At 38.2% G+C, this 24,284-nt stretch overlaps 1 protein-coding gene across 5 annotated transcripts in view; it reads right to left on the bottom strand.

The window, feature by feature from the left end:
* The window catches only part of Lingo2 (leucine rich repeat and Ig domain containing 2), a 1,280,444-nt gene that overhangs the window by 4,695 nt on the left and 1,251,465 nt on the right, over nt 1–24,284 (bottom strand). Inside the window, exon 1 of one of the 5 annotated variants that reach the window (XM_045160294.1) lies at nt 8,008–8,085. The exons of the other annotated variants lie outside the window; for them this stretch is intronic. The gene's annotated coding sequence lies outside the window, so the exon portion shown is untranslated. Of the gene's footprint in view, nt 1–8,007; nt 8,086–24,284 lie in introns of those variants that run through there. 5 annotated transcript variants of the gene reach the window in all.

Consider the following 24,284-nt stretch of genomic DNA (forward strand, 5'->3'; position numbering starts at 1 on the left):
TAGCCACAAAGTAAATTACCACATAGTCAATATACTATAAAATTTAGGTCTATAGACAGCGGAGTTACTTTATTTTAGCATCCCAAAGAAAAAACTTAGTGTGGTGGTTTGATTCAGGTGGCCCCCATAAATTTAGGTGTTCTGAATGCTAGGACCCCAGCTGATGGCAATTTGTAATTAAAGCCTCTTAGAGGCAGTGTATTTTTGGGGGCAGGCTTATAGGTATTACAGCCAGCTTCCTTTTACCAGTATTTGACACACTCTTCTGTTGCTGTTGTCCATCTGATGGTGGCCAGGAGGTGATGTCCTCTCTCTGCTTATGCCACCATTTCCCCTGCCATCATGGAGCTTCCCCTTGAGTCTGTTCACCAAAATAAACCCTTTTTATCCCCCACCAGCTGCTCTTGTTTGGATATTTTCTGCCAGCAACGTGAACCTGACTGCAACACTTAGATTCATGATTTTCTGTTTTCTAAATTATTTTCTGTTTTTGAGGAGATAGGTATGTTTGACCTTATTTAGTTATTACAAAGCACCCTACTAACATACATAACTCGCATGTTTTCCTTTACCACCCAAAACAAAACAAAATATTTCAGGATAGTAGGTTTCTTTGGGGGCCTCTGTCCTTGGCTTACCTATGGACAACTTCTTGCTATGTTTTCATATGGCTTTTTTGTTATGGGTGGTCCACAATGATCTCTCTATTCCTATAAATTTGCTAGTCATAGTCAATTATGATATCACTTATATGACCTCATTTAACCCAAATTATTTTTTCACAGATTTTGCCTTGACATTCTTATACTGGGCATTGGTACATTTTAAATATATACATGTATTAAAATGTCAATATATAAATTTTGTAGAGATAACTCTTTCTATAATATCAAGAAATATTATGAGCAATTTTATATCATTAAATCTTGATAGCTTTGATAAAATGGACCAATTTCTCCAAGACAAACTACCATATCATATAATAAGAAATCAAAACTTTAATAAGTATATATTATGAAAGAAATTGAAATTATGACTTTAAAAATATCCATGCCCAAATGGTTTTACCATGCACTGTGATTTGAATGTCTCATAAAAAGTATGTGTTGAAAATATAATCACTAATGCAGCAATGTTGGGCCTAATGGGGCATGTTTAAGTCATGAGGATCCATCCCTATGAATTGATTAATGCATAATTTTAATAGGGCTCAGTTTCTTATTCTCTCTTGCCTTCTGTTTGCCTTTCATATATCAAGGATAACACAGCCCTCATCAGATGTGACCTACTTGATTCTGGATTTCCCACATTCTAAAACTGAGGTTATTCCATGTAGATAAAAAAGCAAGCTCCTACAATAATTCCTCAAAGAGAATGGGGAATACATGGGCTTGGAGATGATACTTGAGGGGTGAGAAGTCAGAAGCATCTGCATAGGGCAGACTTTGAATGAGGATTGTAGATGTATTCACAATAGAAGAGAGAGGGATTGGGGTTTGAATCCAGCCAAGTTAACTCCCTCTTGGTTATCAATTATGTTTCTCCTGAAACATGCAGTAAAACTGATGTTCTAGGAAGCTATAGCATGAACATTCCACACTTTTTAATTCTCTTTGTATCAAACTGGAGCTGTGCCTTCTCTAGTTTGAAAAGAATATGATAGTGTACTACTAGAAGTTAACCTAAAACCTGGTCATGCCAGGTTTTACAAGCACAAGAACAGCTTAGGAACATTCTTATTATGATAAGTTTTTGAAAGAACAAGTAGCTCCTCATAGTGCTCTATCTACATTTCCAAAAACTTGATTAAAAGTAATTCATTGTGGGTATGTTCAGCAGGCATGGACTGAGTAGGTTAGATCCCTGATCCCAGGAACTTCTCCCAGTTTCCTGGTTCCAGTAGGTACCTCTGTGGCTAGCTTAGAGATGCTTGGAACCTGCAAGCCTGTTGTGGAAGCAGGCTCCTTGCTCTGCCTTCTTGATTGTTGGTGCTTCTGGGTCCCCATTCTAGGATACCCTGCACTGTAGAGTGTGTGCAGAGTGAATAGACCAGATCCCTGTTACTGGGTGTTCTATCTTGTTTCCTAGTCCCTATAGGTCCCTCTGTGCCTGGAATGGGGAGGCCTGGTCCCTGTGTGGAGTCTGTGGAAACAGGCCTTTTGCTCTGGTATTCTGACAGGCCCTGGATACCAACATCCCTATTCCCCTGAGTCAGAGGATGCACAGGCCACTGTAGGAGCCGATCTCTTACCTTTGGCACTCTAGCTTCCTGGAATCTGGTTCCCCAACCCATGATTCCCATGTGCAGAATAGTACATGCAAGGAGAGTGAGTAGGCCAGAGCTGCCAGTTCCCCAGGTACCTTTGATATACCTGCAGTTGCCACATTCTGAGCATCTGTAGTTATAACCCTGATGTACACCAGTATACCAATTTGGTTCACTTTTAAAACAGAACATCCTCTTAAGAAACTACAAGAACAAATCTTGCTTCCTCTTCAAAAGAATAAAGTGTCTCCTCAAATGGGTAGACCACAACACAAAAAAGCCAATAAAAGTCAGAAAACTGAGAGCGCTCCACCAAGGATACCTAGTCCCACAATGGAAGCCTCCAATGAAATCAAAGAGAAATCAATAGAAATTCAATCCCAATATGAAAACACAATAATCAAAGAGACCCTGATCAAAAGAATTCCTGAACTGGAAGCAAACCTTCAAAAAACTAGCAATCATATCAATGAAATTGAACAGAATCATCTCCTAGAAGGTTCAGCTTTTGACAGTAGGCGAAACTTGATTGAAGAAAACATTAGAACCCTCAAAAGAGATATAAATGAATTGAAGTTGAGTCAAGAAATGGAAGATCTCAACAACTGGTTGATTAAGCTTAATGAAGACTTGGTCAATGCAAAAATGAATTCCAGGAAGTATCAAGAAAATCAGAACTTGAACTGAAATTGTACCTCAAAAAAGAGATGAACATGATCCAATATAACACAACAGAAAACAAAAATCAAACAGAGCTTATAAAAACCTCTCTAGAACTGTCACTAACAGAGTTGCTCATGTGGAAGACATAACCTTTGATTTAGAAAACAAGACAGAAGAAATTGATTAGGAGGCACAAATCTTTGGTAAGTTCAAAAGATCAAGTGAACTTAATACAAGGGAACTGTGAGATACCTGAATATGACCAAACATCAGGACCATGGATAATAGCAGAAGGAGAAGAAATCCAGGTCAGAGTCATAGAGAACATATTCAACAAAATCATTGCAGAAAAATTTCCCAACATCTCAAAAGAGAGGCCCATACATTAACAATGAAAATAAGGAGAGAATGTTAAAAGCAGCAAGAGAGAAACTCACTACATACAAAGGTAATCTCATCAGCATTACTTCAGGTTTCTCAAAGGAAACCCTGGAAGCCAGAAGGGCTTGGAATAGAACACAAATCTAAAAATCTATGGCTTCCAACCCAAGATACTCTATCCAGCAACAGTATTCCTCATAATAGATGGTGAAAGAAAAACTTTCTATGAAAAAAAGTCAACTCTAGGATTATATGAATATAAAGCCAAACCTACAGATAATACTTTGAGTAATATTCCACACAGAAGAGCCAAACAACCAATCTCATGTGCCAAGAAGAAGACCACAATAACCAAAAATAGACCAGGCTCAAAAAGGTATAAAACACAAGGAAGCACAAAACCCCATAAAACATCTCATCATGGCAGAGATTAATTTGAGCCTCACAGTAATAACCTTAAATATTAATGGTCTTAACTCAACAATCAAAAGACACAAGTTGGGCTGGAGAGATGGCTTAGTGGTTAAGCACTTGCCTGTGAAGCCTAAGGACCCCGGTTCGAGGCTCGGTTCCCCAGGTCCCACGTTAGCCAGATGCACAAGGGGGTGCACGCGTCTGGAGTACGTTTGCAGAGGCTGGAAGCCCTGGCGCGCCCATTCCCTCTCTCCCTCTATCTGTCTTTCTCTCTGTGTCTCTTGCTCTCAAATAAATAAATAAATAAAAATTAAAAAAAAAAAGACACAAGTTATCAAGGAGTATCAAAATAAATGGGCCCTTCTATCTGCTGTCTTCAAGAAACTCACCTAACCACTAAAGATAGACCCCTCTCAGGGTAAAAGGCTAGAAAATGATATTCTAAGTAAATGGAAATGAAAAAATAAGCAGGAGATGCTATATTAATATCTGATAAAATAGACTTTAAACAAAATGTAATCAAAAAGGACAAAGAAGGCCACTTCTTACTCATCAAGAGAATGATCGAAAGACAGGCATGGTGGCACATGCCCTTAATCCCAGCAGTTGGGAGGCAGAGGTTGGAAGATCACTGTGAATTCGAGGCCACCCTGAGATTACATAGTAAATTCCAGGTCAGCCTGAGGTAGAGTGAAAAACCCTACCTTGAAAAGGGGGGAGAGAGAGAGAGAGAGAGAGAGAGAGAGAGAGAGAGAGAGAGAGAGAGGGAGAGAGAGAGAGAGGGGGAGAATGATCCAACATGAGAACATCACAATCATAAATATATATGTGCCAAGTACAGGTGCACCACAGTTTATAAAACAAAACCTACTTGACAACAAAACAGAAATACACACCAACACCATCATAGTCAGAGACTTCAATGCACCACTATCATCAATAAACTGATCATCCCAGCAGAAAAGGGAAGTAATAGAGCTCAGCAACATCACAGATCAATTAGACTTAAAGAATATCTACAGAACTTTCTACCCCATCTCTACAGAATAGAAGACACATTCTTCTCAGCAGCCCATGGAACTATCTCCAAAATATACCGTCTATTAGCCCACAAAACATGTCTCTATACATACCAGAAAATGGAAGTACAAAGGAGACAATGAAGTTATAAGAATATTAAGAAATACTTCCAAAATGTCTATTCCACAAAATTGGACACTCTGGTAGAAATGGATGAATTCCTAGACACATACAACTTACAAAACTAAAGCCAGAACAGATTAATCTCCTAAACAAACATATCGCATCCAAGGAGATTAAAAAGGTAATCAAAAACCTCCCCCCCAAAAGAAGTCCAGGTCTGTATGGCTTCTCAGCTGAATTGTACCAGACCTTCATAGAAGAACTGAAACCAAATTTTCTCAAACTGCTTGACATAATCAGAGACCAAGGAATCATCACCAACTCCTTTTATGAAGCTACCATCAGGGTAATACCCAAACCAGAGATGCAACAAGAAAACTATAGACCTATATCCCTGATGAATTTAGATGCAAAGATCCTGGAAAAAAAACACTGAAAAACAGAATTCAAGAACACCTCATAAGCATTATCCATCTTGATCAAGTAGGCTTCATCCATAAAATAAGTGAATAAATTTCATTGGTTTCAGGGAAAAAACAATCTTCCAGACCATGATAAAAGTCACATCAATATAAAAGCTATGGTAAATAAGAATCCAAAGTGGATTTAAGATTTTTAAAAGGCATGCTATTGAAATCTTGTTGTCATGGTCTAAATTGTTGAGAAATAGTCTTGTGTTATTAAAAATAGAGTTCAACCTACTTTTACATGATTGTGTTCTACTAACTGAAGCTTAACATTTTTTTGGCCACCTATAGTGAAATGGAAATAGTTAATAAAATTGGAGCCTGAAAAATACCTAATAGTAACTACTTGCTTTGCCTTTGATTCCCAGTAATTTTTCCTCAGTGTTATCCTTTTTATAGGTCCTTAGGACAGGTATAATTCACTCTCTCTGAACTGCAAGTGAATCATTAAAAGCAGACAAATAGGGCTGGAGAGATGGCTTAGCGGTTAAGTGCTTGCCTGTGAAACCTAAGGACCCTGGTTCGAGGCTTGGTTCCCCAGGTCCCACATTAGCCAGATGCACAAGGGGGCGCACGCATCTGGAGTTCGTCTGCAGTGGCTGGAAGCTCTGGCGCACCCATTCTCTCTCTCTCCCTCTATCTGTCTTTCTCTCTGTGTCTGTCACTCTCAAATAAATAAATAAAAAACGAACAAAATTATTAAAAGCAGACAAATTGTAGTATGATGCTTTCAATGATTAATAGAGCTATTCTTGTTTTAATCAGCTTTATTTCTTCATGTTGTATCTTTTTTTATTTCGATTTTCTATACATTTGAATTTAATAGTCCTTTGGTAACACATGGTTAGTTCTTGCTGTTGAGTCTAGTCTGATGCTCTCAAACTTTTGTTACATTGCTTAGTCCATTTAGTCTAATGTAGCTATTGATAAGGTTGCATGTAGTGAGGACATTTTAATATTTAGTGTCCATCTTTTGGATTTTTTATACTCCTTTCACCTTTTAATTGCCTTATATTGTTTTATTTATTTTTACTTTCTTACCATTGTATTTCAATTCCTTTTTGATTTTCTTCACCTGTACATTTTTAATTTTGCTTTGTTAGCATGGTGATTAAACATTTTGAACTTATCACAACTACTTATACTTAATATTTGTTTATAGCTTGGATACCAGATCTCCTCCAAAGGCCTGTTCCCTTAGTCTTCAGAGTCTGCTACTATTGGAAGTTGAAAGCCCTAGTAAGAGGAAATTTAGGTCATTCGGCATGTGTTCTTAAAGGAAATACTGGGACCCTTGGCCCTTTCCCTCTCTTTTCATTCTCCAGCTACTCTTAGTAGAAAAAACCTCTTCTATAACACAGGACTGCCACGATGTACTGTGCTATCATTGAGAAAAATCAACAGGGCCAGGCAACCATGAACTGAAACTGTTGAAACTCTAAGACTTTGAAAGCCTCACAAGACAGTTGGACAAGAAATACACACTTGTGCAGTTGTGGCACACAGTCATTGTGGACAATCAACTGCCTTCAGATTGGACATGAGGCATGCTCATTGATACTTGGAACCAAGTCATCACCTCATGGTCATAAAAATCACAATATCCTGAGAGAAGTCCCCAGTGTTACCTGTACAAGTTGAGTGGGTAGCCCCATCAAACTGTCTCTCAAGCTGCTAGGCATGAACTCTTTAATCAAAGCTGATCTCCAGATGTAAATGATCTGAAGCATGGCCCTCCACTACTCCACAGGGACTGACTAAAGCCTTCATGACCCTATAGTATTTACCATAACCCCACTAGGAGAAGCCCCCCTCCCCCAGAGTAATGGGAGTTGGGGAGAGAGGTTAATAGTGTCTAATCTTATATAAAATAAAGTTTTAAAAAAGTTTAAATTAACTGTTACCACCCTTCAGAATTCATAGATGCTAAGTTCTACTAGACTTTTAACCTCTTTATTCATAAGGTAAGTAAACAATATTAAAGTCATAAGGGAGTACATTTAAAATTATATAGTACATTTTTCATTATCATGAATTATATTCATATTCTTTATTTCTGTTTGTAGAGGTAGATCACATAAAATATTGCCATAAAACTTTAAATAAGTGGTATCATACTTAAAAAAAATAAAAACTCATCTAACCTTGTTTAAAAAAAAAATGCTGATCTCACCCTTGGTCTGAGAATCTGTTTTAACTTGCAGATAGCAGGGATTATCAGGGTGGTCAAAGATACATTACCACAAGAAAAGACAATTGAATGCTTTCAATGAGATGTGTCACTTCTCCCAGGCTGCAGAAGAAATTGTGGAAGAAGCAGCAACACAAATATTGCTCCCCATGCTAGCCCAATATCCACATCCAGGAAAATAGCACAAAACACTGTGGTGACTCAAAACATATAACAGAATTACAGAGGCTACAGGGAAGTCAACACCAACTGATAACACACCTGCCAAGACTCAGGGACTGATGTGGGGGCAGGAAGACAATAAGAACCATAAGGCTGGTAGAAACACTCTGATGCACAGATTACCCCAAAGACAGAGGCCCTAATATCACCACAGTGAACACCAGTAACCCTTCTGAGGAGGCCTTCAGGGAAATGGGGACTAGAGGAAGGAACAACCTACAGCATATGTCAAAATATTAATTAATAAAAAATATCTTTACTTGGCAGATGTGGTAGAGGTAGCATGTCTTGTGTTGGAAAGCCAGGTATTTTCTTGTCTTATTGATGAATCATGCCTGGGATCCTGGAGAAATTGTGGAAGAAGCAGAGACGTGAATACTGCCTTCACTCTTAGCCTGACAACCAGCTTCAGAGCAATGGAGACAGACAAGATGATAAATCAAAACCCATCAAAGAGACTACAGACAACTCAACAGTAAATCAGACAACTAACAGGCCTTCCATGGCTTAGGAAACATTGTAGAAGAGCGGGCAGACGGCTCCTACGAGTCAAAGAGTGGGTAGGAATACCCTGAGGCATAGTTCCCCTCTAACCCACAGGGACTGATTGAGACCTTCATGATCCCATAGTGAATACTATAACATCAATGAAAAGGGCTCCCAGGAAAACAGGAGCAAGAGCCAGGGGATAAATTATATATAATAATAATATATTATTATTAATTATTAATAATATTAATATATAAATAACTAGCAATCAATATATTATAGCTAAACATAATATAATTAAATATATACTTATAATACAATTAAATATAGCTTAATTAAGTATATTTACAATATATTAAAAATTTCTCTTTTAGGTTGCTTGTTTGTAGTATTTGTCACAGTGATGAATAGCTGATTAATGCAATTTGGAATTGTTTCAAATAGAGCAAATGGGCCTTACAAAAGTATATTTCCATGTACTATACCCTACACTTGGTGAAGAGTGCTATAGTGAATTATGGGCATAGGGCGAAGTGTTTAAAGTCATGAAACAAAGGAGAACACAATATGGTAGAGCACTTACAATAGTTCATAATTATTTGAACAAAAACTGAACAGTTGAAAAGACTGAGGGGAATTAGAGAATGAATTTACAAGGAATTTGTAAACTGTGATAAGCTATTTCAATTTTATCTTGAGGGCAATGGCAAGCTCTTGAAAGTGTTTTATGCATATGAGTGATATGATCAAATTTATATTTTAGAAGGCTTAATATGAAGGAAGCATGAAAAAAGAAAATTTGGAGGAGGAAAAGACTTGAGCCTGGAAACTGAGACTGGTGTCAATTCAAGTATAATAGCAGTTCCAGAGTTGAGGGGTAGACTTGGTTACACAATCAGATTCATGAAGTATTCTGATAAAGAATATAGATGCTTCAGCTAAGAATCTGCTGAAAAAGGTAAAGGAAAGGGATAGGCAAAGCTGATTTCCTGGCTTTTGACAGAAGAGTGGGACCTAGTTTCCTTCACTGGGCTTGGATACTTAAAGCTATAGCAGGATGAGGAATTACTAGCTTCTAAAATGTGTCCATCACAGGATCATGAGGTGGGGGTCCTTGGGCAAAGTAATTCTTCAAAAGAATTACAGTTTTCAAGCACAAATACATAGTTTGCAAATATAGTATTTCTAGTATTTCTTTTGTAGGTAAGGGAAATCTACTTCATATTATAATTAAATGGATCTTTATCCTCTTCGTAGGATAAAGATTTTATTGTATGATTTATACTTTTCAGTTTCTTTTGAGGTTGATGGTAAAGAGTTTGCCATTCCTTATAAATTCTCCTAGAGAAAACTGTTATCCTTTGAAGATGTACATCACCATGTGGATTAGAAAATAATTAACATTGATCTATTTCAATAATGGTTTAGAGAAAGGTTCTTTATTAGATCCATTAATTTACTAAGAGCATTTACCATGGAAGACATCATCTAATTGGCCATAGTTGCAAGGAAACATGAAGGAGCTCAACTGAGGTCAGTTATATGAATCTTGGTTTATTGAGATGGTTTCATTATGTAGCACAGGGCTGACTCAAACTCAAAATGCTCTTTCTTTAGCCTCACATGACTTAGGATTATAGATGTGTGATACCATGTCAGTCACTGACATTTGTAAAAATGGTTATTTTGGCTTTAGTCAAAGAAAGCATAATCAAAAGGTTGTGTACTCAGATACCAAAAACACACAGTGGAGAAAAGACTTCTAAATGATGTAGTGCAAATTGACTATCCATATGTCTTCTAAATTACGTAGGGAAATTGACTATCTATATGTAGAACAATGAGGCTACATTCTTGTCTTTCACCCTGTATAATAAATCAAAATGTAACAAATATCCTTGCGTAAGAGCTGAAAATCTGAAACTATTAGAGGAAAATATCTAGGAAACACTTCAGGTATAGGTATAATTGAATGCTTTCTTTAAAGGACCCCAATAATCCAGGAAATAATACCAATAACTAACATGGCATAAACTTAAAAAGCTTCTGTATAGCAAAAGAAATAATTGAGTGAAGAAACATTCCAAATAATGGGGGAGAATCTTTGCTAGCTATACATCTGTTGAAATCTGAATGTAAAATGTCCTCCATAGTCACATATGTTTGCACTTGGTCTCTAGATGGTGGCACTGTTTGGGAAGGTTGTAGAAACTTTAGGTGGTGGAGCATTGTTGGACTAAACGGATCACTGGGAGCAGGCCTTGCAATTTTATAGATATGTCCCAGTTCCTGTTTGTTTTCTACTTCCTGAATATTGATGCAAGTGACCAACTGGTTGCTTCCTTCTGCCTCCATTCCTTCCCCACCATGATGGACCAAATACTCTGGAACTGTAAGGTGAAATAAATCCTTCCTTTTTTTTTTTTTTGTCTTGGAATATTTTTTATTTTAAATCTTTGTTTTATTTTTATTGTTTGAAATTTAATTTATTAGTTTTCTTTTCAGTAAATACAGGCAGTTTGGTACCATTATTTAGGCTCATCTGTGATCTACCCCCTCCCATTAGACCCTCCTTGTTAATGAAAATGGGTTGTGCATTGTGGAGTTAGCCCCCAGTTATTGGTATGATAAATGTCTCTGCAAATCATGACCCAACATGTGACTGTGACATTCTTTCTGCCCCCTCTTCTGCAAAATTTCCCTGAGCCATGTTGGGTTCATTTTTGGTCTGCTTCAGTGCTGAGGTGTTGGGGTCCTCTGAGGCTCTGGGTCTCTGATTTGGTAGGAGTTGATTTTTCCTGCGTTGGTCTCCTTCCCCTTTGTGCTGGTATCCGGTTCACAGGAAAACATCACCCTTGCTTATTTCGCCAGTTGTCCTTAGTTTCAGTTGGGCCCCTTTTGAGGTATGTTGGGGCAGCTCTCTTCTCAACCATTGGGATCATATGAAGCTGAAGAGTTTCTTTACAGACAAGCATATAATAAGCAAAGCCAATAGAATACCCACAGAATGGGAGAAAATATTTGCAGGTTATCCAACTGATAGAGGCCTTATCTCTAGAATTTACAAAGAACTCAAAAGTCTAAACAAAAAGAAGACAAATACCCCACTCACAAAATGGGGCACAGAGTTAAACAGGCAATTCACAGAGGAAGAGATACAAATGGCAAACACACACTTAAGAAAATGTTCATCATCCCTAATCATCAGAGAAATGCAAATTAAAACAACTATGAGATTCCACCTTACCCCAATAAGGATAGCCAACATCAAAAGGTCGAATGAAAATAAATGCTGGTGAGGATGTGGAGAAGCAGGGATACTCATTCATTGTTGGTGGGAATGCAGGATGGTACAACCACTTTGGAAAGCAATATGGAGACTTCTGAAAAAGCTGACTATAGAAATACCAACAGACCCAGTTATACCCTTACTGGGCATCTACCCTAAAACCTTCAAACCACAGGCCAGAGAGATTTGCTCAACCATGTTTGTGGAGGCTCATTTCGTAATAGCTAAAAGCTGGAATCAACCCAGATGTCCATCATTAGAAGAATGGATAACAAAGATGTGGTATATCTACACAATGGAATTCTATACAGCAGTAAGAAAAAACGACATAAAGAAATTTGAGGAAAAATGGTTGAACCTGGAACAGATCATTCTCAGCAAACTTACCCAATCACAGAAAAAAAATCGACACATAGTCTCACTCATCTGCAACACCTAACCTGAATCTGCCCAAGATGCCTTACATACCCAGCAAGCACCTCATGGACTAGACAATAAAATGGATGGGAGGGCGGGGAGGGAATCAAAGGGTGGAAAACAGTAATCCGGACCCAAACGGCAATGGTACCATAAAATTCTACTTCCTAAAAGACAGACCATATGACTGAACCTTCACTAGTCCCTTACAGGAAACACCTGAACCACAAGACACTGGAGAGGGTAGGATCAAGACTGACCTAAATCTCCTACATCTTCCCTCCCTCCCTCTCCCCCTCTCCCCTCTATCTCCCTCCTCTCTAACTCTTGTATATTAGTTATGTTTTTCCTCAATTTCTTAGTGGACACTGACCTGTAACCCCCACTTCCAGCTTGGGCCTACCATCCACAATGAGCTTTTGATCAGAGAAACCTACAAGGTTTCCCAAAACAATGACAGACTTCTGTCAGAGTACTTGATGACCCACCAAAGGCCAGTGGTAAGACCCTATTGCTGAAGACTCCATATGCAGCTGACGCGTAAAATGGAATGACATGGCTGGAAGCCAAGAGAGAGTCAGTCCCCAGACAGTCAGCATGTCTAGTGCCAGAAGGTGCTACATAGGCGACTGGGGGAAATGACCAAGATCTGTCCAAGCAATACATTGTTTAACCTAATTAGCAACAAATAATGGGATGTGATATCCACACAAGTGCAATAGTGGTACACAGCCATGGTGAGGAACCAATTGCTCTTGATTTGGCTAACTGATCCCCTCAGTGGTACTAGACCTATAGCTGGAGCTGGGAAACAAGTCAGAACCATACCCAAACACAAGCCCACTCTACAATATCAAGCTACCATCAATCACTGGGTATAAGAGGACCTACACCTATCATACTTTCTATCAAAAAAGTAAGTGTTATCTCAATTTTCCGGGTCCTAACTTACTCTCCGTTGGAGAATCTGCTTCTCTTTTCCAGATAAATCCTTCCTTTTTAAAGTAGTTCTTATCAGTTATTTTGCTACAGAAATAAGAAAAGTAACAAGATTTATATCTAGGCTAAAATGGACTCAAAAATCTAAAAAACAAAAATCTTAACCAATAAAATTCCTAATGAAATTAATAGACATTTCCCAAAAGATGACAAGTAGTCAATAAACATTGCAAAAAGTGTTCAGCATCCTCATCCATCAGGGAAACCCAAATTAAAAGTATATTGATGGGCTAGAGAGATGGCTTAGCAGTTACAATGTTTGCCTATAAAGCCAAAGGATCCCACTTTGATTCTCCAGGACCCATGAAAGCCAGATGACAAGGGGAGACATGCATCTACAATTTGTTTGTAATGGCTGGAGGCCCTGGATTACCCATTATCTCCCTCCCTCTCTCTCTCTCTCTCTCTCTCTCTCTTATTTCTCTCTCAAATAAATAAGTAAAATATATTTTAAGAATTATATTGAGATATAATTTCAACCCTGTTAGAATGACTACTATTAAGAAATAAACAACACATGTTACTTACAAGAGATTAGAATAAGGGGATTATTATACCTTGCTGATTGGAATGAAAATTGGTCCAATCACTATGGAAGTAAGTACAGATGTTCCTCATAAAACTAAGACTAGCACTAATGTATACCCCAGCTATGCATCACTAGGGTATAACCAAAGGATTCTTCAGGTAACATACTACAGAGATTCTTGGATACTTATGTTTACTATAGCACTCTTCATAACAGTGAAGTTGTGGTGATCAATGTAGTTGTTGAACAACATAGGAGTGACTAAAGGAAATGGAATATATACATACAATGGAATTTTATTCAGCTATAAAAAAGCATGAAAGAAATTATTTTGATAGAAATTGTATGCAACTGGAGATGATCATATTAAACAAACTAAGCAGACATGAAATGAAAAATATCATACTTCATTTGTGGCTAGTAGAAGTCTTTATAGATATAAATAACACACATACATACACACACAAAATCAGAAGGGAGACTAGAAGAAAGAAGAAAGAAGGAGACCATAGGAAGGGGAAGATTAAGGGGAGGGGTAGAACTGGGGTGAATATGGTAAAAGCATATGAGATATTTAAAATAAATTGTCTTTATTAAACCCAACTCTATGTACAATGCTGATACACATAATCATCATACTAATAATGACCATGTACTCAGAAAGCAGGCAGCAGGAAAGGTCCCTTTAGATCTGGAAGAGCTTGGCCATATTACTGGCAGAAGTAGATAATTTGGGACTCATTGATACAACATAGAAGATGTGGAGGAAGGCTGTGCTTCATTATTCTCCTCACAAATATTTTTCATTTTCAGTCTAGAAGGGCAAACTGCTGATTCCATTTAGCTTTTGCTGTCAGCAGAAGTCTTACAATCAAAGCTTGCTCATAATGTCCAACTGTGACCAAGGATTTATAAGGTGAACTTCATTTTATTAGGAATGAAGCTGGAAACTGAAAGCTGTAGGGAGCTTGCTAGCATCTTTCCATTACTTCTGATCAAAGGGACTGTCCAGCATAGTGATCAGTACTTTCTTAAACCTAGTATGTGGAATTCTAAAACTTACATCTTCTCTATGCTGGGTATTTATTTACCACTTACTCTTTTAATATGAGAAATGCAACTGTAAATATCAGAGAGTGGGCTCCAAGAAGCAAGCTACAAGCATAGAGATTGCTAATATTTATACATGGCTCAGATTTTGACTTAGATGTTTGTTATTTAAGGGACGTGGATAGGACATCTTTGAATTTTCTACCATCTCTTCTGCAGATTTGTGATACTAAAACAGAATAAATATGAGAACTAAAGAAGGTTGTGGTTCTTTGAATCAGATGTCCCCTATAAACTCATGTATTCTGAATGCTTGGTCCCAACCAATAGAATTTCAGAGGTAGAACTTTGTTTGAGGAAATGTGCTACTGGGGGTGAGCTGATGGGTGCTATGGTTAGCTCTTCTTGACAGAGCTCAGGTCACTCTCCCTAGACTGTTGTCCACCTGATGTTGGCTACTAGATGATGTCCAGCCTCTGCCCTACTATCTTTTCCCTGCCACCATGGAGCTTCCCCTTGAGACTGTAAGCCAAAATATATACATTTATCTCATAAGTTGCTTTCAGTCAGGGCCTTTTCTTAGCAATGAGAACATAAATGCAACAGAAAATTTGTACCAGGAATGGGGTGCTGACATTAGAGATCTGGCTCTTGATCTTTTGGAACTGATTTGTGGGAACATATAGATGCAAGAGACACCTTGCTTTTCTGCAGCATTTTATGGACTTTTCTAGTCAGAGTTGAAAGACTTAAATGGAGAAAGAACTATGACCTTTTTTTTTCTTTTTGTTTTTTTTTTTTTGAGATAGGGTCTCACTCTAGCCCAGGCTGACCTGGAATTCACTATGGAGTCTCAGGGTGGCCTTGAACTCATGGCAATCTTCCTACCTCTGTCTCCCAAGTGCTGGGATTAAAGGCATGCGCCACCATGCCTGGCTCGAACTATGAACTTTTTAAGCTTGGTTTAAGAGGGTAAGAAAGATCATTGTCCATACTGAGTTAGAAGCAGTTTTTGTGAGATGCTAGCTATGCTCTTTATGTGTCCTTAGAATTTAAACAAAGTTGAGTTTAAAAGTAATGGACTTGTGTGCTTGGCAGAGGATATAACAGAAAGATATGTAAGATGTAAAGTTCACCACAAGAAGATATGTAAGCAAGTTTAAAGTTACCAGCATAGAGATGAATGGTGGGCCAACTTTTTTGAATTTGGACAATAGAAAAGTTTCCCTGAGAGTGAAACCCAATCCAAGGAAGGCTCAAGCTAGTAAGAATGCAAATTTAGGTTGGAGAGATGGCTTAGCATTTAATGCATTTGCCTACAAAGCCGAAGGACCCAGTTTTGATTCCCCAGGACTCACATAATCCAGATGCACAAAGCAGCACATGCATCTAGAGTTCATTTGCAGTGTCTGGATGCCCTGGTGCACCCATTCCCTTCCCTTCCCTCCCTTTATTTTCCTCTCAAGTAAATAAATAAAAATAAAAATTTTAAAATAGAATGGAAATTCTTTTGAAAGGAATGGGCCTGAAGGAGGAATTCCAAAGAATTATTCTGCTCCTCAAGGTCAGGCTTTATTTCCTGCTGAATTTACAAATTTTGCTATGCTACCCATCTGGTACTGGTTTGGGAACATGAAACATGAAGGGAAGCAGGTCATAAAGTGCACACAGCAATGTGAGGTAGGTTTGAAATTCCTGTATGGGGACCCAATAAGCCTTTGTATGGAACTATGAAGATAAACCATGGGTATCTATGGAGACTCAAGGAGTTTAGAGATGCCAGGACTGTGAGAAGGTTACCAAGGAGAACTTCTGGCTCGATATAGGATTTTCTCCAAGCTGTGAGCAGCCCAATAGGAGGGATAGCATTGTAACTCCAGTATCTTCATCACTGGTTATAGATGTTGGTTTTGGAACTGCCAATGTTTGATGCTTGCCTGCTCTTCATTGATTTTGCTTTGGTCCAGTATCTCTTTGTTATGTCTTAAAAAAAAAGTATTTTATTTGAGAGAGAGAGAGAGAGAGAGAGAGAGAGAGAGAGAGAGAGAGAGAGAGAGAGTGAGGGAGAGAGATAGAGAGAGAGAGAGAGAGAGAGAGAGAGAGAGAGAGAAACAGGGAGGGAGGGACAGAGAGAAACAGGGAGGGAGGGACAGAGAGAAAGAAAAGGAGAGAGAGAATGGGTGCACTGGGGTCTTTAGCCACTGCAAATTAATTTCAGACAATGAGTCACCTTAAGCATCTGGTTTACATGGGTCCTGGGGAATTGAACTGGGTTCCTTTGGCTCCATACACAAATGCCTTAAGCACTAAGCCATCTCTCCAGCCCTGTTATGTCTTCTTTTTGCAATGGAATGTTTTACTCTATGCTACAATATGTTAGAAGCATGTAACTTCTTTTTTTTTACAGGGCTCGGAGTTAAGGGCAGTCTTGACTCTGATTCTCAGATGAGACTTTTGACTTTTGAACAGTATGCAAATTGATAAAAAAAAAAAGAAGGGTTATTTGAAGTTAAATGGAGTGCAGTTTACATTGTGAAATGGTCATAAATCTATGGGGCCAGAGGTCAAATGTTGAGGTTTTGCATATAATGTCCCCATAGCCTCTGGTGTTTGTGATTAAGTTTTCTACTTAGCCCTCAGTTTGGAGCATGAGGGAGGTGGAGACATATTGGAGTAGTAGGTGTGTCACCAAGAGAGGTCTGAAGCTGGGGTCCAGTCCTAGGTTTGTGTTCTGAGTCAGCTCATTTTTGCTGCTGCTGGCTGTTATCTCTTGATTATGGATGTTTGGGAAAGTGAGCAAGTTTCTTCCACCATGATGAAGCTTCCCTTGGAATCTGTAAGCCTGAAATATACCTTTGTCTCATAAGCTGCTTCTTGTCCCCTGTTTTCTCCAGCAATGAGGAGGTAACTACAGGTCCCCAGCACACTAATAGTTGAGATGATGATCATTTATTTGAGAAAATGGTTTGCTTTCTTGAAGCAATGTCTGTCAGAACAAAAATCAATCCAACAAAAATGATGGACCTTTTTTGAATACAGTGTGATAACACTACAGACAGTGTTATCCAAATGATACGGTGGCCAGGAGAAGTGGACAGACTGGCATAGTGGAGAGATAGAAATGGACAACTTAAAACAGCCATAATCTTTTAAAACACAATTAAGGAAATAAAGGGGTGACAATTATACACTGTTTAAAAAGGAAAGCACAGTAGGGAAACAACTGCTTTGAGGGATGGTAAGGTAATGATAAATTGCTTAACCCTGGAATTCTATGATTAATTTAGTTTTCTGGCAATTGAACAAGGAAACAAAATAATAAATGAATACCACAGGAGTCTCTTTTAACCATTCACATAGGTAATGATATATATTTCATCTAGTAAAACTATTTCCTTAAGGGAGAGTGGTGGATGACAAGAGAATGATATAGGGAAGGAAAGAAAGCTAAGGAGTTAATTAACAGATGCCCAAATATATATAATGTCATAAAATAGATCTAAAGTTTCAGATGTTAAAAGTGTAAATCAGTTTTCATCAGACTGACCTTAATCCTCTACAGCTTCTTCACTCTCTTTCCTTCTCTCTCTCTCTTCTCTAGCTCTTTTATATTAGTTATCTTTTTCTTCCTTTACTTAGTGGGCACTGATCTGTTACTCCAAGTACCAGCATGTGGCTATCATCTACAATGAGATTTTGATCAGAGAGACCTACAAGGATTCCTAAAAGAGAGACAGATTTCTGTCAGAGTACTTGATGACCCACCAAAGGTTAGTGGTAAGACCCTACTGCTTAAGACACCTATGTGGTTGACACATAAAATGGAATGGCATGGCTGGAAGCTGGAAGAGAGTCAGTACCCAGATAGTCAGTGTGTCTAGTGCCAGAAGGTGCTACATGGGTAACTGGGGGAAATGACCAATATCTAGAGCTACCTAAGTTCTTTGAAATGCTTCTATGAACCTGAAATGGAAGCCCAAAGTCAGAGGCCTGGCCAAATCCCTGGCTTTGAATTCTCTTTCTATGGAAATAAAATTTATCCTTCCACATGATATCCAATTGTTATACATAGCATTGTACTTTCACCTTTACTTCTCTACCCATTTTTAACAGGAAGGAATAGAAAGTTTCAATATTTAGCCTCAACTTGGAGAACATTCAAGGGGAAATGGTAACTGCCACTGTGAAAACCAGACTTGGAGAACATTTAATATGTTTGATTTTATAAAATAATGTATAATGTCACCTGTAAAGGATAATGATAAAACTTAGTCAGTGGGTGAGGCAGGAAGAGAAATAGTTACTATGTACAGTAGCATCCCACAACCATATTTAGACTTCTGATGGTGGAAGTAATTGAAGGCAGCATGATGATATGCAGTCACTTAGGTAATGAGAATGAGATGATGGAGATTACCATTTGGTTTAGAGTCTGTACAGTGTAAGAGTGTTTATGTGGAGATGAGCTGTTAATGACTTAATGAATATAAATATATATCAAATTGGTACATAATAAGTTGAACATGTACTATACAATATCTGTTTCCCCTTTATAATTTATCCAACAAAGAAGGGGGCTAATAAAGTTCTTTTTGAACTAGAACTGTCTAGATTATTTAGCATTCTCTGATTCTTACAAACTTAAAAGTTGGCTCCTTTGGGATGGAAACTTTCTGAGGTGCCTCACGATCTGTAGTCAATGCTGTCTCAGGCATAGTTCCCTCTGGTCTGGATGAGTGAATCTGTGCCCGTTGGGTCTCTGGGGTTATGACAGGTGCTGAGGCCCCATTGTCATCCTATATGCTGTCATTGTATAGGACGAGGGAAGACAACCCTAACACTAGTTCTCTCACACATGTCCTGAAGGACCAGGGAAAATTATTTTCCCCCACCCCCAAAATCTCTGGAAATGCAAAACAATACCACGACTCTCCACAAAATGGCATAAGAACTTGGTTTTTGTCTTCCAGATATGCCCAGACAGAGCTAGAAGCTGTGGTGGCTAAAGGTTCCATCCGATCATATTGATGCACTTTCCTCGCATTTCAGGAAAGGGAATACACTGTACCTATTATTCGTGTGTCATTTACCTCAGGTTACATTCTCAGCACTGGAGAAAATATTTCTATCCAGTATCTCTTGACCCCTATGAATTTCTTATTTTTATTTTAGCCAAGAATTTTTGGCATCTAACTTCATTGTGTATGTGTGTGTGGGGGGGGGGGAGGAAGAGGGAGAGAGGGAGAACATTTTGTGCACATGTGCATGTTCATGGGTATTAGTATGGGCTCACATGTACCACGGTGTGCATGTGAGGACCAGATGGTAACTGTGGGTGTTAGTCCTTTTCTTCTGCTTTGTTTAAGGCAGGGTCTCTCATCCCTTGCTTCTGTGTTTGGCAGGCTAGCTGGCCCACAAACTTCTGCAAAATTCCCATGTTTCTGCTTTTCTTCTTGCTACAGAAACACTGGGATTACAGGGGCCAGCCATAGCATCTGACTTTTATGTGGGTTCTGGGTTCCAAACTCAGGTACTCATGGTTGCATGGCAAGTGTTTTATCCACTGAGCCATCTCTCTAGCTCTCTAGGTTCTCTTAACTTATCTTTGAATAGATTATACATTTGTTACACACACACACACACACACACACACACACACACACACACTAACATGAGAGGAGAAAGAGAGAGAAAGAGAGCTTTGATCTAACCCAGACTGGGCTTGACTACAAATTCAATTCATAATCCTTTTGTCTCTGGTTCTTCAGTGCTGGGACTGCAAGCGTGGGCCACCATGACCAGCTACAACTATATTATTTTAAAGTGGTTTTTCAAAGCCTGTTAATTTGTTTTTAGAACAGGGAACACACAATTTCCTAATTTCTCTCTGTGTACTTTGCTATCTTTTTTCCATGACTCTGAATTAGTTTCCACGATATTGTATCTATTTTAAAACATGAGTTCACCTTATATTGAGGTGAGTGTTGAATAATTAGTAAAGATCTTTGTAAGTCATTAATTAATAGTTTCTTTTAATCTTTCCTCTGCAACAGGAGAAATCTCTCTTCTAGTGGTTATTTTGATCTCTTAGAAATGCAAATTATTTCTCATTTCCAATAGTTCTGAATCTCCTTTTGGCCTACATAGAGATTCTTGGACATATACAGTATGCCATTCTACTTATAACTTTTAAAGATGAAAGTGTTTTTTTTTCTAAGTTTGGGGTTAATCTCTTTGAAATTAATGTTACTAATTAAACAGTAGTTAGTATATGATGCCTGATGGCCTCACAAGTCTCATGTAAGATGCCTCCCAACCAGATAGCAGTATTTGGTAAAGGCTTTGCAATACTGCAGGCTGAATGTGCACTAAGATAGTTATGAATGGAGCCTAACCCATTTGTTGATCAAGAGTCATACAGCAATTTTGAAATCCCAAGCACTCCTCCCAGAGCATTAACATGCAACAAATATCCTACTTTTTATCTTTATCTTATCTCAATAGTAGGAACACTAGCAACTATTCTACAAGGATTATGAAAATCATGTGCGAGTGTACCAAAAGTTCCTTCGTACTACACTTTTTTGAGAAAGAGAAAACCTGCAAATGAGTCAGGAACAAAAACCCTCAGTGTATTAGAACACTTTTAGGATGTCAATAGTTACCTAGAGGATAGATACTCTGAAACTACTGGATTAATCTACTAAAGTAGATATTAATTTCTATCAAGCACTTCATGTTACAGAGGAAACAATTAGGTAACCAGAAGCTAGAGTAAAATGTCTGTTAAGAAATCTCACATTTTTTTTTGTTGCTATTAAAAATAGGACTATGTCCCAGATTTCTTTCTCAGGAGTTTTGAGATGGAGTCTCTTGGGTCTCTTACATATACAATCATGTCATCAGCAAATAGAGCTAACTTAACTTCTTCCTTTCCAAATTGTATTCCTTTTATTTCCTTCTCCTGTCTTATTGCTTGAGCTAAGACTTCCAGTACTATATTAAAAAGCAGAGGTGAGAGAGTACAACCCTGTCTTGTTCCTGATCTTAATGGGAATTCCTCCAGTCTCTCTCTATTAAGAATTATTTGGGCCTTTGGAGCTTTGTATATCGCCTTTATTATGTTAAGAGATGAACCAACCATGCCAATTCTCTCCAATGTTTTGATCATGAAGTGATGTTGTATCTTGTCAAAGGCCTTTTCTGCATCTATCAAAATGATCATGTGGTTTTTATGTTTAGCCTTATTTATGTGGTGTATTACATTGACAGATTTCCGTATCTTGTACCACCCTTGTGTTCCTGGGATGAATCCTACTTGGTCAAGGTGCATAATGCTTTTGATATGTTGTTGGATTGGGTTTGCAAGGATTTTGGTCAGGATCTTTGCATCTAAGTTCATTAGGGAAATAGGCCAGTAGTATTTCATCCACTATCCATTTATTGTTTGAGAGTGTGCTGTTCAGTTTCCAGGTGCTGTTGGGATTCTTGGTGGGTGTTTTGTTGTTGATTTCTCCCAATATAGCATTGTGATCTGATATCATACAAGGAATTATGTCAGTTTTCCTAAATATGTGGAGGCAGTCTTTGTGACCCAGTATATGGTCTATTTTAGAGAATGTTCCATGGGCTGCTGAGAAGAATGTGTAGTCTATGGATTTAGGATGGAAAGTTCTATACATGTCCATTAGGTTTAAGTGATCTATGGTTTTGTTGAGCTCTCTTACTTCCCTGTTGAGTTTCTGTTTGGATGATCTTTCTATTACTGATAATGGTGTATTGAAGTCCCCAGCTATGATGGTATTGGTGGTTATTTCTGTTTTATTGTCAAGTAGGTTTTGTTTTATGAACTGTGGTGCCCTGTAATAACATTAACCAAGGAAGTAAAAGATCTATACAATGAAAACATAAAAACACTCAAAAAAGAAATTGAGTAGGACTTGAGAAAATGGAAACACCTCCCATGCTCCTGGAGAGGTAGAAGTAACATTGTGAAGATGACAATCCTACCAAAGGCAACATATAGATTTAATGCAATTCCAATTAAAATTCCTAAAGGGTTTTTCACAGAGATAGAAAAAATGATCTCAAATTTCATATGGAAATGCAGAAGGCCTCACGTATCCAAACATATCCTCAGCAAAAGAAATACCTCTGGTGGCATCACCATACTTGATCTAAAGCTATATTACAAAGCCATAGTAATAAAACAGCATGGTACTGGCATAAAAACAGGAGTATAGACCATGGAATAGATTTGAGGACCCGGACTTTGGGTCAAGCAACTATAGCTACTTCATATTAAACAAAGGCCTGAACAATATAGGCTGGAGAAAAGACAGCATCTTCAACAAATGGTGCTGGACAAACTGGATAACCACATGCAGGAAACTGAAATTTGATCCACACATTTCACCATGAACTACACTCAAATCCAAATGGATCAAAGACCTCAATATATGACCAGAAACTCGATTTCTACTGGAAGAAAATTTAGGAAGTACTTTCCATGATATAGGAATGGAAAAAGACTTCCTGAACAAAACCCCAGTAGCTCACAATCTTAAACAGTCACTCAACCAATGGGATCACATGAAGCTGAAGAGTTTCTTTACAAACAAGCATAAAATAATCAAAGCCAATAGATTACCCACAGAATGGGAGAAAATATTTCTGGGATATCCAACTGATAGAGGCCTAATCTCTAGAATCTACAAAGAACTCAAAAAACTAAACAGTAAGAAGTTAAACACCCCACTCACAAAATAGGACAAAGAGCTGAACAGGCAGTTCACAAAGAGGAAGAAACACAAATGGCAAACACACACTTAAGAAAATGTCCATCATCCCTAATCATCAGAGAAATGAAAATTAAAACAACTATGAGATTCCACCTTACCCTAATAAGGGTAGCAAACATCAAAAAATCAAACGAAAATTAATGCTGGTGAGGAAGTGGAGAAGTAGGAACACTCATCCATTGTTGATGGGAATGTAGGATGGTACAACCACTTTGGAAAGCAATATTGAGAGTACTGCAACAGCTGACTATAGAGATACCAACAGACCCAGTTATTCCCTTACTGGGCATCTACCCAAAATCCTTCAAACCACAGGCCAGAGAGATTTGCTCAACCATGTTTGTAGCGGCTCAATTCATAATAGCTAAGAGCTGGAATCAATCCAGATGTCCATCACTAGAAGAATGGATGACTAAGATGTGGCATATCTACACAATGGAATTCTATACAGCAGTAAGAAAAAATGGCACAAAGAAATTTGAGGAAAAATGGTTGAACCTGGAACAGATCATTCTCAGTGAACTTAGCCAAGCACAGAAAAAATTAAAAAATCGCCACATAATCTCACTCATCTATAGCACTTAACCTGAATCTACCCAAGATACCTTACATATCCAACAAGCATCTAATGGACTAGACACTAGGATGGATGAGGAGGGCAGGGAGGGCATCAAAGTGTGGGTGAACACTAATTTAAACACAAATGGCAATGGTACCATAAAATTCTGCTTCCTAAAAGGCAGACCAAATGGCTGAACCTTCACCAGGCCCTTACAGGAAATACCTGAACCACAAGACACTGGAGAGGGTAGGATGAAGTCTAAACTAAATCTTCTATATCTCCCTCCCTCCCTCCTTCTCTCCCTCTCTCCTCTCTAACTCTATTTTTTTCTAACTCTTGTGTATTAGTTATCTTTCTCCTCATTTTCTTAGTGGGCACTGACCTGTAACTCCTGGTACCAG

Source organism: Jaculus jaculus, chromosome 1 (genome assembly GCF_020740685.1).
Source record: "Jaculus jaculus isolate mJacJac1 chromosome 1, mJacJac1.mat.Y.cur, whole genome shotgun sequence".
Classification (NCBI taxonomy): Eukaryota; Metazoa; Chordata; class Mammalia; order Rodentia; family Dipodidae; genus Jaculus; species Jaculus jaculus.